Consider the following 6,000-nt stretch of genomic DNA (forward strand, 5'->3'; position numbering starts at 1 on the left):
CGTTGCATTATACAACATTCTTATGAAAATACCAGAGATGGCTTGAAGAACACAGATAAACACTGTAAATAGTGTTTATTGTTGTTACTTCATGTTTCATCAGTCAAAACGCCTCTATCTGCATGTTATTCAGCTGTAGTGATATCTGATGTCCAGGGATTTCCTAAAGGGCGCCCTCTGGCCTCCAGTGTGAATGAAACAGAAATTACATGAGAGTGTTTAGCGCTCCATATTGCTAACATCGCCTCATTGTGTAGAAAAATATTAATATAAATATAAAGTATAAATATAAATATAAAGTACTTTGTAATGTAGCAACTTGAGTAGTTTTTCAGCAAACTACTTATTTACTCTTACTCGAGTCATATTATTTTCCTGAACTTCTACTTGTACTCAAGTAAATCATTTCTTAATTAGCAATACTTTTACTTAAGTAAAGTTTTTTAGTACTCTTTCCACCACTGATGACTAAAAAATGCTTTTCACTAGGTTAAGAAAACAAATGTGTAACTAGAAAAAAGGAGCTTCTTTTGTGGTGTCATTTTCTGAAACTGAAATAGTTTTGAGCAGAGCCATAGAGAGAAAGAGTTGCGACACTCTTTGATGTCGCCGCTATGGCTGTCACGTGGTTCATGTAAGCCCCAATAGTTCCAAAACATACGCTGGCTGTCATGTTCTTCTATGGGACAGACAGCAGCGATTGCATTATTGAATGGTAAATATAAAATAAAACACACACCCAAGTACTTTTTCAGCTGTTATTGCATTATTGCATTTTGTTAATGTCAGTTTTGCATTTGGAGATAAGTTTTAGGCTATATTTTTGGAGGGAAAAGCTTAGTGTTCATGTTCGCATGGGTAGTAGCACTGGCTTTAGCGGCTCTAACTTAACTTTTCCATATCATTCATCTGATGACGGACGTCTCATGATATTTATTTTAGCACAACTGGGCTGTATTAGGCTATTGATTCCCGTGATTTTGCTTATAAATTTTGATTCAGCCATTAGCCTACCTTCGTGATCACGCAAAGAGGTCTGCCGTGGCGGTCCGTTCAGAAATCGCTTAGAAGCTAGCTCACTTCTTCTGATGAAAGTGGCCACCCCCAGGACCACAACGTGAAACATGATCATGTTAAGACTAAGAATAATATTTTAAGATTAAGCCATACACATTATCAAAACTATAACAGATTAAAAACGAATTTAAGCATGGCTGATACAAATGAAGGTTTTCAAATAAAATATTTTTTATTAAACAATGACAGACAACAAAAATGTGTGCTTGTGTGAGTGTGTGTGAACAAGAAAAAAAAAAAAAAACAGGGGCAGGTGATCCATGAAACAGACAGGACTGGTGATGGCCATAACAATCCTCGAGGTCCAGCATTGTTCTCACAAGCCGCTTCACTCAAGACAATAAAACATAATGAAAAGTTAGTATATCCCAAAAAATTTAATTAAATAAAAGTTGCTATAAAGGTGGCAGCGATTCATTACCGAACTCTTACTGTCACAGCTAGTACTAACTAGCTAGCAGGCAGTGCTTGAAAATTGGTTGAAACAACCAACATAAAATATAAATAATTACGCTGTGCATGTACAAACGAAGACCAGTATAAGCATCGCAAAGGGCCTCTGATACAATTTAGACAGTTGACAATTCAAAAGAGGTCGATATTTCAGCAACTTAACTCTGGAACAACTCGACGCGCAGCAATGTAAGTGAATGGTGTCCAACGCCCAAATGACAGTATTTGGAACTAATCCGATCTTCAAATCCCGGAAGTAGGCGGTTAAAAGCGCCGCCATTTTTTACAACGGAGGTCTATGGGAGTGTCGCAACTCTTTCTCTCTTTCTCTCTATGGCTCTGGTTTTGAGCAAAACATCTAAAAGCGGGCCAAAAGTTATAGTGTACAGGTAACATACTGTAAATAAAAACGGAACAAAACAATATATTGTAATGACAGAGAGAAACCATATACCTCCATATGGATCCAAATTATATCATCACCTTTAAAAAATAACACAAATTAAAACCGTACTTAAAAAATTCCTGTATCAGGTTAGCTATAAGACCCATATGATGATCTAATTGGCTGTGGTGTAGTCAAGAACAGCTGTGGTGTCAGGAAGTCACAAATACGACACATGAGGATGTAGAATTTAACACCTTAAAGGGACTATGTGTAGCTTTTTAGGTATTTTATTATCTAAAATCAATATTTTTATGAATAAATATGCCCTCAATGGTGTACAAATACCTATGCCAATGATCAGACTAATCATCGTAAACGAAGAATTTATTATCTTTATATACATGGGACGGGTAGGTTCACGGAGGTTTCCATGTAGTTCCGCCATCTTGAAAAACTATAATAGCAGAGAGGGACAAAAAGTACTAGGCCAACGCGTTTTCGTTCAGAACCAGCGTCACGTGACTGAAGCCAGCAGAAGCGGAGGAGCAGAGCAGAGAGAGGCGCTTGTGACTGCCGCGGCAAGTTTAAAAGGATGCACTGCACGGTTATTTATACACCGTTCATTCATACATATGCTGAGTCACAGGATGAGTCCTCGTCGTCGAAAAAGTCCAAAATAGACCGTAAAAGGAAACGTGACCGGAGATTACAAAAACAAGGGTTAATGTCGGGATAGCTAATGCAGGAGAAAGCTTTCAAAAGAGACCCTGAAGTTGCCTGCTTTCTTCTCGACAGGTAAGTCCATGTTACGGTCTTAATTACAAGCTTTTTTTTTCATTGCTTGGTTGTGTACTTATGTATTATATAGACAGTAGAACATTTATAGTTAAAAGTTAAATAGGCTCTTTGATGAATAGCAGCTATTGAGTAAAGTAACGTTAGAGAAGGCTCTGACTGTAGCATTCTTTTTTTTCGTTGTTTCAAGTTTCAGTTTGTTTTAAATAACAAACCTGTTCACCCGAAGAAAAACTCGAAGTGCTATTATAAGACATCCTGTCATAGCTTTTTGGTACATAACGGCTACCATAGATGCAACACGCATTTGAAAAAGTGAGGCGCTGGAGAGCATTATTCGTTTGAATGCAAAATACAATTTCACCATTAGATGGGAGAAATTCCTACACACAGTCCCTTTAATGAACAAAACCAGCACAGACAGTTATTCAACTAACGTATCAAAAGAAAAGCAGCATTCTCTTAAAACAGCATTCTTATTATTATTATAAAAAAGCAGCACAAGTTTGAATAAGATTTGCAATATTTTACAATACCACTGTCCCATCATTTCCTATCCTCTCTTTCTCTGCAGCACTGTGAATGAAAAAAAAGGCCATTTTAAATAAATAAAAAGGCATTTGATGTAGAGGCACAAAGCATAATAAATCGCAATGAGGTAAAAAAAGAAGCAAATTCAAGTTTTCCTAAGTTGTGTGAGTTCTTGTGCATTTCTGCTTAAGAACAAAGTATTCTGCATGCTTTTAAATAAAACATTCATCAGACCTGTGTACAAAAGGCATCTTCCTCTGAAATATCTCTAAATGTCTCTAAATGCAACAAGGACTTGCAAAAGAATTTCAAATTCAAGTATTTTTTCAAATTCAAGGACTTTGCCCAAGAGCGACCCACTTTAAAACGCATTTCCTTGAATTTTAACCTGTGCTTCAATGAACAAATGCTTGAAATAATTCAGTCACATGTGTACACAAAAGACAGCTGAAGTCCCTGCCCTTGTTCTCAAGTCATCATCTCCATCATTCCAAAAGCAATCACGACCTCAACATGAATGAAGGCCGCTGTTTACAGTATGAAGCTATTGAAATCTGAAGCTGTGAGATGGGATGGGATGGGATGCCATTAAGTATTTGAGAAATTGGTATGTGAACATGAATAAATCGGAACAGATGCTTTGGAAGCACTTGAGTATAAAGTCCATATTTATAAGTATTTTTAAGTCCATATTTATAAGTCCTTGAGTATAAGTACATATTTTATGAAATAAGACCAAACATACCGTATGAATTGTTTGGTTTTAAAACTTTGCAGAGTATTAAACCTTGGGCCATTAAATTACACTCCGATCAAAGCAGGGTAGTCCCTATACTAACTTCCAAAAAATAAACTTCCTAAGAGACATTGTAGATTACTGGTGAACTGATTTCACAAAAACTTGGCTACTGTTATTTCTAAAATATTCTGCATCAACTGGCCGATCATTAAATCACGACTTTTACCTAGACTTTCGTAATTAATTGTCTTAGGTGAGATTGCGATGTTAAGATCTTCATTTTCATTTTGCTGACTGCAGTAGGTTTAGTAATTGAGTTATCCAGAGGCAAATTGAAGCAAAGTACAGAGGCTGTACTTTGAGGTTTGAGATACTCCTGACAGGACTATTGCTTAAATGAAATATTCTCATTTTTCTCAGTCATTTCTGTGTATGCAGAAGCCACAAACTGTTAGTAATTACATCAAATGCTGATATTTTCTGTCACAAACAAAATGGATTTCCTTACCATTCAATGAAAAAATGCAGCAATCAAACGTTGTACCTGTGCAGACAGTCGAAATGAAAAGACAGCAATAGAATTGAAAACAATCATGTATAACAAACATAATTTGCATTGTACTGTGTATAATACTCTTCAAAAAGCAATATAATAATTTCACCTGCACTACATCCATCTGTATTTCTTTTGTATTATAGCAGGCCTAATAATTCTTCTCTGCCTTGGCAGTAGCACCAGGTTTGAGCGCACGCTTTGATTCATCATCATTCATTTACATAATACAAGATAGACATATTTATAGAACTGACTTATTTACATTTATTATGCGGACGTCAGTCCAAGTGAAGTGAGGGAAGAGGGGATGTCAGTTTGCCTGAATGAAATTTGTTTTCTTGTTATCAATTAATGCAACCAGAATAGCTTGCAAGGACACACAATTTTGTTAGGAAGAGTGAAGTTTAATTGGCAAAGTGTACTATACTCATTTAAAACATACTGAGGTATGGATCATTCTGCATGACAGTCATTGACTTTGTGAATCATTGATAAAGAGTGTGTGTGTGCATGCTTATAATTTTAAATATTCTCTTTTATATTCACGGGCAATCAGAAGATATTCAATGTATACTGTACAGTTATGTGGAGCAGCAATTTTGGACCAATAAGATTTCTTACTGGCTACCTTAAAGAAATGCAAACCAGGTCACAGTACCGTTAGGCTGCACCATGGCCATAGCTTTTGAAAATCAGAAATCAGATGTATTGTTGATAGGAATTATATGCCATTCTATTTAGAAAAGGAATCAATTTTCATGCTGCCAAAATGAACATTCTACAAGAATTTTTTATTTTTTTTGTATATAAATTGCTGCAGTGTATAACACATCATATCATGAACAAGGTGAACAATTATGGATGCATGGATGCATGGATGAAACTCACTCAGGATGCTGACAATTTCCTATTTGTGATCTCTCTGCATGTGGGAAGAGACGGATCATAGAGAACAGTGAAATGAACTTCTCCTCTGTCTTGTATTCAACTGCGGCATCTTGCAGGAGATGGATCATGTCATGTGAGCTCCATTGTCTATCACTTTCATTTGTAGTTAAACTTCAAGATATTATGAATCGCTGTTCTTCATGTCAACAGAAATCACCTCCTCCATTGAAAATGAATGACTTCAGGTCACTTTCGCTGCTACTGTACATGTCAGTGTGAGTGCCTATTTAAAACAGAAACTCAGATTAAAGGGGTAGTTCACCCAAAAATGAAAATTCTGTCATTAATTACTCACCCTCATGTCGTTCCATATAAAATGAAATATGAGAGCTTTCTGTCTCTCCATTGACAGCTACGCAACTACCATTTTGACGCTTCAAAAAGTTCATAAAAAGATCGTAAAACTAAACCATATGAATTGAGCGGTTTAGCCCAAATCTTCTGAAGAGACAAGATTGCTTTATAAGATGAACAGATTGAATGTAGGCTTTTATTCACATATAAACAATCAGC

Source organism: Abramis brama (genome assembly GCF_963993115.1).
Source record: "Abramis brama genome assembly, chromosome: 13".
Classification (NCBI taxonomy): Eukaryota; Metazoa; Chordata; class Actinopteri; order Cypriniformes; family Leuciscidae; genus Abramis; species Abramis brama.